Source organism: Saccostrea cucullata, unplaced genomic scaffold, assembly GCF_032062105.1.
Source record: "Saccostrea cucullata isolate Sc308-1 unplaced genomic scaffold, CSIRO_AGI_Scuc_v1 ctg13390, whole genome shotgun sequence".
Taxonomy (NCBI): Eukaryota; Metazoa; Mollusca; class Bivalvia; order Ostreida; family Ostreidae; genus Saccostrea; species Saccostrea cuccullata.
This window is the reverse complement of record NW_026920839.1, coordinates 2664-15632: the sequence shown is the minus strand read 5'-3', so window position 1 is coordinate 15632 and position 12969 is coordinate 2664. Positions and strand designations below refer to the sequence as shown.

The following is a 12969-nucleotide window of genomic DNA, read 5'->3' as shown; positions in this document are numbered from 1 at the left end:
ATACATGTACATATGGGGTAGTTGGTATGGATTCTTTGAAATAAGAGTTTTACAAAGTTATCACATCACAAAATTGTACATGTATAATGATATGGCTTTCTTTAATATGTTTGCTTGCCCTCTTCAGGCTCAGGATAAAAGGACAAGATAGGCCTAGACCCCCTTTTGTCCCCTGATTTTTGGTATCTTTTGAAATAATAAAACAGTTTATCAATAAAAACTTGTATCAGAATTAGGAACAATTGGTTCAAGTTTTGAAATACACAGAGGTCACAGAGAGGTCAGAAAATAGGTCAATCTTCGAATTTTCCCAGTTTTATGCAAATTTTCATCAATTTTACAGCACATTTTGTTTCTAAAAACATAGATAACATGCTTGCCTATTAACCAAATTTAGTATCTCAAATATGATGAAAAATGTCCACCAGAATTGAGGAAACTTCTGCACCTTCTTGTGGAGAGCTTTAAATTTTATTCTTTTCTTGGCACTAAATTCCATTTAGCAGGGAGGGATCTTAATTGTGCCAACAACTACTGTGACACCAGACCTTGGTTTATACGGTCTAATCCCAATGCCCAGTCTCCACATTCCACAGTGAGATTTGAACTTTCGACATATTAAGGAACTACTCCTTACTTCGCGACAATATAGTATATGCTTTACCCACTGCGCCATGCAGGTGACTCCTCAACAATAAAGCCTGTACGTCAGAGGTTATTCAGGTAATAGCATTGAGCAATATAAAAATACCTGTGATATTTTCTGTTGTTGATTATCTTCTTCTTCATTTTCTGTAACATGGTCAGGATTTTCAAATATCTGCACCTTTTCTACAACCAAGACACGAAATAAGTATAAATCATAAGTATAAACTCTTATTAAGTTCATTTTATTTTTATTTTAATAAAAGGGCTTAGGACACTGAAAGTCACTTCAAGCACCTCTTAATCTAAATTAATGGTTTCAAACCATTTTTTACTTTTGTTTTCTCTGAGAGTCTGAGAGAAAACAAATAGAAAAAATTTATGTAATTATAAGTTACAAATCATTTACAAGATCTTGGCTATTTGGAGCTTATCTACTGTCCAGGCAAAAAATGATGTTAATAATTAATACAAAATGTATGATTTCAATGTGTCTCTTACATATAAAATGGTTTTAAAAAATGGAACAGTTAATTCCAATCTGGTACATTGGACGTGTTGGAGTCATCAGGTGCTTTAGTAACTAATTAACTGATTGATTAATTAACAGTAAAGAATGGAAAAAGCACTAATTTAGTTACAGATTTTCCCATTATTTCCAGATCATAAGTAGCACACAGCTGGTGCGAATGGCCAGCAGGGGAAACCCACTCCTCCATGGCACCTGAACCCACCTCTGATGTTTCGGAGGATCTGTTTGCTCTGCTCAAATTTTGTATTGTTTTATGGACTTGATTATTGAATACTGTTCTTTATCTTCATCATATGTTCATATATTTAATTCATTAAATTTATACCACTACACTCCTCCCCTAGCTCTGCCTCTTGGTTTCTTTGATATGGTGCTATCTGCATTGTTTTGTCCTCTGACATCATGATCTAATTATAGTTCCTAAAACCTGTAAAAAAATAATGCAAACCATACAAAAAAAGTTACTTTGGGATTGCTTATTGAAAATATGAAAGAGATCAAATATGTATATTTGTGTTCATAAAAATATTTTTTACCTGCTATTTTACTTGACTGTACTCTTTCACATGGGAATTTTACAGGGTTCTGTACTCTTTACTTGGGAATTTTACATTTAAAAAGTGGCCAATTTTGATTGATTGGTTGTGGTTTAACATCCCTTTAAAATTTGTGTATTTTTCACACAAATACAAATGTCATCATATACACATGCAGGTGACCTTTACTCGGCGCTCAGGGTCGTTGAGCAGTGAGGCATCACAGTCATGCCAAAGACTAGACATGACACAGGGTTTCGATTTTTAATGTATCTGACATGCTAAGGAACTGCAACTTTTACTTTAAAGTACAGAGTCCTTGGCGAAAGAATTTTTTTGCCTTAGGCCAGTCACAGAAAGGGTTTGCACCAACGATCCAGGGTTCGACATTAACGTTAGTCCGTTAGTCTCAGACTAATACATGTCATTTGGACTTATAAAAGTTGTGGTTAATTTAAGTCCGAATGGACTAATCAAGTTTTCTGGAAAAAAAAAAAATTACCGATGTTCTTGACAACTTTCACTGGAAAACCCCATATGTATTTTTAGCTTTCTAACTTCTTGGCGGGAAGTTATGTAATTCTGAGTCAATATTAGGGCTGGGTATTGAAAGAAATTTTTAAATACGATACATATTGCAATACAGAGGTGCGATATGCGATACATATTGCCGATACAGACAAATGAGAAAACACTACTTTTTGCATGCTTTTTTTAAAGAGGTGATAGTATTTTTTGATTACAGCATAAATTTACAAAAATAAAACATTTTAAATCCTTGTTTATTTTATTCTTTGAATGGACAAGTGTATGAAAGATGAATGTTATTTGCCCATATTTTTCTTCAGAAAAATCAAGGCATCGATCCACTTAGTCAGGTTTCAGACAAGCCCTTGTGCATGTAAATATGTTGCCTATGGTGCTAAATACTCGGACTCGTTCTCAAGCCACAAACGACATTGACCTGTTTGTCTGTGTTGATACTTCACTTGATGTCGTATTCGTGGAAGTAATGGCAGATAAAATATTTTACCAAATTGCTTTGAGTTAAAATAAAGTATGACTTAAAAAATTCTGATTGATATCTTATTATCGGATTACATTCCATGACTTTTTTTTCGACGCGCCATTTTACCAACCGGAATTGCCTCCAAGTTTTACAGTAGCAAACAGGTCAATGTTGCGATGCCGGCTGAGATGGGTAATAATAATTATATAGGCTTGTTGTTCCAACAGAACTTGCGACTTCTTGTTGACAAATATAATTACATTTTGCCTTTTTGCTGCTAACTTTTACGAAGCGACCCTTCACTTTTGACATGTTTACATGCGTTTAAACGATTTTAGATAAGTCGTTCGTAATATAAGTCACCTTGCCGTTTTTCTTTCTCTTAATTAAACGTTGAAATAATCGAGCAATACGCAAGCATCTCTGTATCGGTTATCGTATTTCTAAAAAATATCGATATATACCGATTACCGATATATTGATCCAGCCCTAGTCAATATGGCATTTAATTTTAAGACTCATTTGTATGAAATGAAACATTTAAGCAATCATGATTTAGTATCCACATAAAAGAAATATGTCCAACATTTGGATTATGTAATCACCCAATCGTAGTTCCTGATCGCGCGATTTCAACGAATCATGGAATAAAACATTTCTGAAATGCTTTGTTTATTTCGAAAAAGCACAAAAAGTACATTGAAATGTTAATTCGATTTATTTATTTATATTTTTGACGGACTCATAAAATTGTCCGCGGACTAGTAAAAGTAAAGAACCACTAGTCCGGCCGGACCAACACCTAAAAATGTTAGTGTCGAACCCTGCGATCTTCTGATCTTTAGGTTAATGATGTGTGGAAGTCAATTCGTAACAACATTCTTTGAAATTGTTTTCAGTAGACAGGTAGACTTTCATATATTTGTAGCTGATTGACTTATCCAACATTCCTCTGACTCTAACCCCTGCTTTTTTATATTGTAACTTGTGCACAAGTCACAATATAAAAAAAAAGCAGGTGTAAGAGTCAGAGGAATCTCGGATTAATGATTGACCTAGGTTTCGATTTGACTTGGTTCCGAGTGCTCAGTGCTCCGAGTTAATCAGAAACCTAAAGAATTTCCTGTTTTTCTCGGCAATTTCTATATTTTCTTAAGTAAGACTTTTTTACAACTTTTTTCTAGGGTCAATAAGATTTTCTTATCATATAGAGAAATCACCAGCTTTAAGCACCAAAGCAAAAACAACATACCTTGTCTGCGAGTTGCCCGTTTTTCGCCACCTTTGGTATACACAAAGCGAAATGCCGATCCCGATTTAATTTTATGTCCTAAAATTCATAAATCAAAAAGTTAAAAACTGAAAATAAATAAATAAATAAACTATAAATAAATAAATAGATAAAAAATAAATAAATAAATAAACGAATAAATATATAGCCTAATATTCAAATTCTGTACAAAGTCATAATGATGTATGAATAAACATGTAAATCCTTGGTTTAGTAGAAACCTGGTTTGAAAATGACAATAAGTGTAATGACTTGCCAGGATTTGACTTAATTAATTGTTGCTAAAACAAAAAAAAAAAAAAAAAAAAAAAGCCCGTAGAAATTCTGGAGGGGTAAGCATTTATGCCAAAAGCTCCATTTCCAAAGGTATTTCAGATTTAAAATCCAATAATCCAGATGTATGTTGGATTAAGCTTGACCAACAGTTTTTTAGTTTGCAAAGAGATATTTATTTAGCTATTATTTACCTATCCCCTGAAAGTACATCTTGTACAGTAGATCATATTGAAACATTTTATTCTGCCCTACTAGAGGACATAGTTAAATTTAGCAAAATTGGGGATATAATAATTCAAGGTGATTTTAATGCATACACCAATACTATGCCTGATTTTGTTTTACATGATGAATTGAACCATTCAAATAATGATGTTGTTTTTATAAATATGATGTAAATTTGCCTAGAAATAATCTAGATAGCAAAAGAACAAATAATAGTGGTAAACATCTTTTAAATGTTTGTAAAGAAGCAGGTTTAAGAATCCTAAATGGTCGAACTACATGTGATTTATTTGGTAGACCAACATGTTTTACTTATAATGGGTGTAGCCTTGTAGATTATACCATTGTATCAAATGAACTTTTACAATCTGTAGGATTTTTTCAAGTAGAGGATTTTACTGCTTTGTCAAATCATTGTCCTATTGTATGTGGTTTAATTTCTAAGTGTAACACAGAATGTACCAGTACATCATCAAAACTTTCCCCTTTACCAGGCAAATTCATTTGGACAGATCAAGCCATTATGTTATTCAAGTCTAACATTCAAAGTGAAACTATAAAAAGTAAAATTACTAATTTCATGAGAAATGATTTTGATAATGTTAATGATATGGTGGATAAAGTTAACTCAATTCTAATTGAAACAGCCAACATGTCAGCCAAATTTGTTAAAAGGAGAAATAAACAACTAAAACAAGTAAATTGTAGAAAATTAAAAAAAGATAATAACAAAAAACCGTTTTCAGATTCATGCGAAGAACTAAGAATCTCAGTCAAAAACTATGAAAAATTAGTTAACAAATTCCCTTTTAATGCTGAATATCGAAAAGCGTTTTACTCATTACGTTCACGTTTCAGACGTCGATGTAAATACGAGCAGAGACAATGCAAACAAAAGATTTATACTGAGCTTGAGAAGGGCTCTCTTAATTCAAATCCTAAATCATTTTGGAAATTAATAAACAAAATTGATCGTTCATCAAAGTGCACAAATGAGGATGTATAACCTCATGACAAGTTTAAAGATCATTTCAAAAAACTGTCTTTGGATAATTCAAACTTAAATGTATTTCAAAGGGAAATTATTCAAAAATTTGAAGAGCTAAAAAAGAAACAAGAGTCATATTTTGACATGAATGTACTGAATAGCTCAATCACGTCTAGTGAAATACTTAAAGCCATTAAATCTTTGAAAAATGGTAAATCTCCATCTATTGATTTAATATCAAATGAAATGATAAAAAATAGTACACATACTTTGCTCGAGTCACTTACCAAACTTTTTAATTTTGTATTTGAAAAAAGGGAGTTCCCTAAAATATGGAATGAAACTTTTATTGTCCCATTGCATAAGACAGGTAGTAAATCTGACCCAAACAATTATAGAGGATTATCGATAAGCTCAAACTTAGGAAAAGTATTCAATAAAATCATGCATTTGAGATTAATCAAATTTACTTTAGATAATAATCAAATTAGCAAAAATCAAATTGGCTTTATGGAACACAGCAGAACAGCCGATCATATATTTTCTATAAAATCTATAATTGAGCATTACAAACTCAAAAAGAAAAAAAGTTTATGCAGCATTCATTGATCTGAGAAAAGCATTTGATACTATTTGGAGAACAGGTCTATTTTACATACTTCTAAAAAAAATGGTGTTCCAAAGAAAATTTTCAATGTGATTTATTCTATGTATGCAAGCACCATGAACAAAATAAAGTTTAATGAGGGGTTAAGTGAACCCTTTATGTCTGAAAGGGGTGTCAAACAAGGTGATGTATTAAGTCCCTTGCTTTTTAACATTTTCATAAACAAAATTGTTGATAAATTAAACAGTATCAATTCTGATCCGATATTGGTAAAGGACACAAACATACACTGTTTGTTATATGCAGATGACTTAGTTTTGTTGTCAAGTAGTCCTGATGGTCTACAATGTAGCCTTAATACTCTTGAAAATTATTGTGTTAAATGGAAACTGGAGATTAATACGTCCAAATCAAAAATTCTGGTATTTAATTCTAATGGTAAAACCTTTTTAAACCATTTTTCTATTAATGGTATCTGTATTGAAACTGTCGACAAATATTATCTTGGTTATAAATCTTAAATGTAATGGCAAATTTAATCTTGCTGCAGCTCGGTTAGTTGATAAAGCTAGAAAAGCATTATTCAAGGTAAAGAAATCCCTCGGTTTACATCATTCCTGTCAATTGTTTGAAAAATTATTTGATACTATGATAATCCCCATTTTGCTTCGGCAGCGAGGTTTGGGGTATTGACTTAGTCATAAAAAATTCAGGCTCAGCATCTTATGAAAAATTTCATATAAAATTTTTAAAAGAAATCTTAGGAGTTCATTGCAAAACTTCAAATAATGGCTGCTATTCTGAACTCGAGAGACTCCCAGTCAAATCAAAAATTATTATGTTTGCTATCAAATACCTTGATCATTTAATTTCAATGGAACATACATTGGCACATGAAATTTTTATCAAAACTAAAGAAACTAACACATGGTCTATGTGTCTAAAAACTTGTCTTAATAACTTAGGATTTTCTTATTTAACAAATTTTAATATGTCAATGAAACCAGTGCTTGGCATTATTAAACAACGCATTCATGATCAAATATTACAAGAACAAAATGCAAATATAATGAACTCCTCAAAACTGTCTTTTTATCAGAACTTTTGTCTTGATAATAGACGTACTCATTATGTTGACAAACTAGAGTCACTACATGATAGATCATTTTTAGCAAAAATTAGGTTAAGTGCACACAACTTAGAAATTGAAAAAGGTAGATATGTTAAAATTAATAAAAATAATAGGATATGTAAAGTATGTCAAAACCTTGATATTGAGGATGAAAAACATTTCATTTTGTTATGTCCAAAATATGAAGCACAGAGAAACATACTAGTATTCAAAACAAAACTATCTACTTTTCCTAACTTGAACCAAACAATCCATAATATAATGACAAATTGTTAAAACTATTGATGAAAACTAGTTGTAAAAAGGTTCTTAAAATATTCTCATCATTTTTATGTCAAATATTTGATATAAGAAAAAATATTATAGCTATAAATGAGTAACTACATTGAACTGAATCATATGTATGTATTTATATAGTATTTTATGAGTACAATACATAATTTGCTACACCAATTGTTTGTATTCTAGTTGTGTTCTACTGTATTTTCATGCTTATCACTATGTTTTCTATGGACCTTTACCAATTACTGTAATTGTGTTTGTGCCAATTTTTATTAATAAAATATTTGTATTTGTATTTGTAAATCTGATGTAGTCTACCTTTTAGTCTCCTACATGTACATCCATGCCGCATAAAGTGTACACTCTGCTCAAGTTGTGTAAGAATTTCACTACTTGGATTCCGGGGAGATCCAGATATTTCAGATTTTAGAATGGGGGTGGGGGTGTATAGAATTCCATACGACAACCAACTGCTCACTGCTTACTGCCACATATATTGGCAACTGCTCACTGCTTTCTCCCACACATATTTCAGTGAATTTTCAAATTCATACTGATATTTATGTGAATTTAAAGAAAAAAGGCGTGGATCCAAGAACTTTTTTCCACGAGGGGCCCATCCTAGTTAAATAAAATCCAACCCAGATATTTCTTGTCACGAAAAAACCAAACCAATTTAAAACAAAAAACAAAATCGTAAAGTCCTTTCCTAAACGGGAAAATATATTTCGGCGGCGGAATGGTGGGTGGAGGCTTGACTTCTTATGTTTCTTATCTTCCTCAAAGAGAGGAGGTGACATATACGACAAAAGAACAAACTTAAGAATAGTTTTCAGTAACATTTGTTGGTGTATTTATTTATACTAGAAATATTAATTACTAAAAGTTATTTTTACATATAACTTTTGCCTAGAATAAAATATCTAGTAATATCTTTCGTTGTTTCTTTTTACTCTGAAAAGTACTTAATTATATGTAGAAATTCTTATATGTGTCTTATATGTAAATCGTTATAATGGCTAATGTTAGATCTGTAAAACAATACTCGTGATGTGCATGGTGGTATGCGTACCCACTACATTTCCAAATAAACTACATGCAAATACAGTAGTGATCCCTTAATAAAGATGACTGTGACCTTTTTTTATTGCTTGTCAAGGGAATTATCAATAATGTTGGGTGGTATGCGTACCCACTACATTTCCAAATAAACTATGCATGCAAATACAGTAGTGATCCCTCAATAAAGATGACTGTGACCTTTTTTTATTGCTTGTCAAGGGAATTATGTTGGGTTGTGTCCGCCCTCCCTCGCCGACTCGCGAAGTACGCACTGAAATTGCCCTTTTTTGCCTGAGATCAACTGTTTTTACACAGAATAAAATATCTTATTTGTTTTTTATTAGTATATTTGATATAAATGCATTTACCAACAAATATAACCCAAGATCCTACTAAAAGCCCCCCCCCCATTTTTTTCAGACGTTAATGCCCCCGTTCTTAAAAAGTCTATTGAGTTATTTGTCTGTAAGGAAATGTGAAAAATAGATATATCCAGTCTTGTACTTAAAATTTATTTATTATACAATTATAGCCTTTTGATGAGGTCAATCCCTCGATATATAGACCTTAGAGAAAGCATATCGACCGAGCACGAAGTTCGAGGTCGATATGCTTTCTCTAAGGTCTATATATCGAGGGATTGTACCGAAAAGAAAGGCTATAATTGTTTTATTATTTTTTATTCAGTTACTAAGAAATGTCTTAAATCCTTCTTTATAATACTCAGTACCTTCTCATACAAGGCATTGTTATTTCATTACATTATGGCGTCACAGTAATGAAAACCAGCTGCAGTATCTGTTTTTAGAAACATCCAGTCTATAAAGACTATTGTGACGTCAACACTATTGTTGCTTCACAGAAGAACGTTTCCAATTTTAGAAACAGCAGGTTTATAAATTTTTAGAACAGAAACATCCAGTCTGTAACACTTTTTATACATGATCATGTGATCCAGTTTGAGCCAATCACATAGTTGGAACAATAAAGAAAAAAAAAATAATTATATTTATTCTTTTATTGCTCCCACTTCTTTAAAAATTCCCGAATTCCGCAGTTGGTGTTGTTATTGGTTTAATCACATAAACATGCCTATTAAAGATAACAAAACAGGCAAGACCGTCTCTATAAGCATTGACAGTTGGCTGTAAGCAATAAGCAGTTGGAACATAGTAAGCAGTGGGCAGTTGGCAGTAAGCAATTGGCTGTCGTATATGGAATTCCATAAACCTGTGCAGGGGCTGTTTAGGCAAAATTTGACAAATGAAAAACGAGAAAATTATTTCAATCCAAAAATTCTACTTAGAGTGGGGTTGGGTGGGGTGCTGGGGGAGGGGGGGGTATTCATGACATCCAGGTCCGGTAAAAGAAACCTGTTCTAATTCAAATGGATCCGCTGACCCCTACCCCCAAGTAAAAAAAATTAGATTGAACAATGTTTTTCAAAATGATGAGCAAATTTCATTTCTTTTTGCTTTACATAAAAAAACTACTGAGATTAGCATTATTCTTTACGATGTAAATTCATGTAAATAAATATTAGGGCAAATTCAACCTTCATTGCTGTAACTTAATTAGTGGATAAAGTCATAAAGTTCAAGATATTTACACGAATTTCATGTGAATTCTTAGCATGAGAAAGAGACAGAAAACAAGATATTTGAAATTTATATGAAAACTTCAAGCAATTTTGACATAACATTCAAATGAATTTTATATGAAAAGCATATTGCATAAATATTGTGCAAAGAAAACTTCACATGAAAGTTAAAAAAAAAACATTATGTGAATATCATAATTGATATATGTAATTTTTTCACATGAAATTCGCATGAAAAAGATATTTATATAATTTTTACATGATTTTTACATCATTTTCAAATAAAAAAAATAATGATATAAATATCAACTGAGCCTCTTTTCCCTGTGAATCAAGTTTGGGGTATTGCGTCAGCCAAAAAAATTCAGGTATACTGCGTTTTATGAAACAATTAAGATGTGTTTAAAATTGTGAAACACTGATGGCAGTTTATGGCGAGGAGTGAAGTTTCTCAAATACAAGTCAAAATTTAGATTCAAGGTCAAAAAGTCAAAACTGTTGGTATCCAAATGAAGGTCTTGTCATAAGAATAAACCCGTGAAATATGAAGGTCCTAGTACCAACTGTTCGAAAGTTAATGCCAAGGAATTTTTTTCAAAAGTTGGAGAAACTCTAAGATCAGGGTCAAAAGGTCGAAAGTATTCAAACCCATCAAAAGGTCTTGTCACAATGAATACACACGTAAAGTATGAAAACCCTTGCACAAACTCTTTAAAAGTTATGGCCAAGGTTAATGTTTGGTATTTGTTTGTAAAAGTAGGTCGAACTCCAAGGTCAAGAGGTCATATTTGGTGGAACCTAAAGAGAGGTCTTTTTAAAAAGAATACACCTACACCTGTGAAATATGAAATTAAGTCCCCAATCTAATTAAAATTATACTTCTTAGATCCGCGCCTTATTTACCCTGCGTAAGAAGACAGACCGGAGAAAAACAATACAATTTCGGAATCTTTCGATCCATGCAGAGGCATAACTAGAGGTTTTGTGAACAATAAGCTCACTAAATGATACCCCTCGCTTACAATATGGTTATAATGATAAAATCCATGTTTTGCTCTGGGAGATCCGTAATAATATTAAAGAAGGAATGGCAACGCGAATGTTCATGTTTTCTTCTGGAAAACCCAAAATATGTGTCTGATCAAAAAGTCAAATAAGAGGAGCACTTTGTTACATAGATTTCTTTTCAAAGTCTCATTAGATTTCATTCAGTGGTAAAAGAAGAGTTGCAGATAAGAGATATGTACCCTAAAGCGTAGCAGACAGAAGGATGGACGGACATCTCGAACACTTGGACGGACATTTCGAACAATATATACCCTCCTTCTTCAAGAGGTGATATAATAATACTGGCACAAAGTCTTTGTGTTCAGGGACTTGTTTTATCAACTCAGTGAGAGTTTTCTTATTTAGCAAATATTAATGTGGCATTGGAACCAGTGCTTGGCATTGTTGAGGGGGATGTACAAGCCATATTGGATCTAGGCTGGTGCAAGAATACGCTTAATACTGTACTAAACTATCCCAAAGTTACTCAAAGTGCTAATGCACTTATTACCTACTGTTAGAGACCAAAATTAATAAATTATTAAGTTTATTTTGTTTTAATTAGGAGGAAATTAATCATGTTAGAACTGCGCAGCTACAGCATTCACGAGATGAAAAATGCATTGAAAATGGTGTTAGTTTGATTCATTGATAATATGACTACAACCATTATTTTAGCTTTTTCCTTGTCATTATCCATAATTCTTGAAAATTTGATTTTTCATATGGGTGTCTTCCTGAGGCCATGTGTTTATTTCGTCCGCCATTCCTCTTTCACACTGAGTTCGAATAACATTGATTTTAGAATAAATGCGACCATAATAACATAAAGACAAGAATTTACTAAGTAATTATCATTAGGTTATAGTACTTGCTACTTTTGTTTGTTGCATCGCATCGTCTGATAAATGAAGAAACGCCATTTTAACCCCACTCAAGCAAATCGCCAAAAACTGATCTGTTTAAAACTCGAATTTCCTTGTTAATATCATTGCACTGAGCACGTGGTTGGCATGTGCATATATCTGCTGTGGATAGATGCGTTTATTACCATGATTATATTTAATTTTTCATGGAACAAGTCTTGATAATTTGTTGGTTTCTTTAAAACTCAAGAAAAAAGATAAAAAATTCCTAAACATATGAGTTTACGTCGGGTCTTTTTTCTGTGGCGATAGAAGTTGTTTTCAAATGGGGGCACTGCAAGGAGGATGCTTAGCATTTAATTTGAAAATGTTAAACAATATGCGGTGCATGAATAACAAACATTAATTACATGTCTTACATTCGAAAAGTGGTAAATATGTCTATTTTGTTTAGCAGTTAGAAAGAAACAATAGGCAGCTATAAGATTTCCTTCAGGCACCTCACATAAATAGCTAGATTTCTTACAATGACCCACACATTGTATGGAGTAATGTTTGGACATAAAAACGCATCATATCTCATTAAGTTGACAACGTTGTAAGCTCTCGCTCATTGAACATACGAAGCTTGATAAAATATATTGATTTGTTTCTCTGAAATTTAGAAACAAGCACAATGTTTCCAAAGAAAGGTCCATTGCATATGCTATGTCTATCATCGCAAAATAAAAAGTGAGAGGCTACCCCCCCCGAAAATCCTATCTTTGTACGTTTTTCTTAAAAGTGCCAAAGATTCAAAAAGTTTGCATTACTTAAGTATGTGATAGAACATGTACTAGCCCTATAAGACCATTTGTTATAGAAATATTTG

At 32.3% G+C, this 12969-nt stretch overlaps 1 long non-coding RNA gene across 1 annotated transcript; it reads right to left on the bottom strand.

Moving 5' to 3' along the window:
* Positions 1-499: 499 nt before the first annotated feature.
* On the bottom strand, positions 500-4054 carry LOC134258461 (uncharacterized). The gene is made up of 3 exons (XR_009990162.1): positions 3975-4054; positions 1503-1604; positions 500-831 (listed from the first exon to the last, which is right to left on the bottom strand). It is a non-coding gene; the product is annotated as an uncharacterized LOC134258461 (long non-coding RNA).
* Between the last annotated feature and the right edge of the window lie 8915 nt (positions 4055-12969).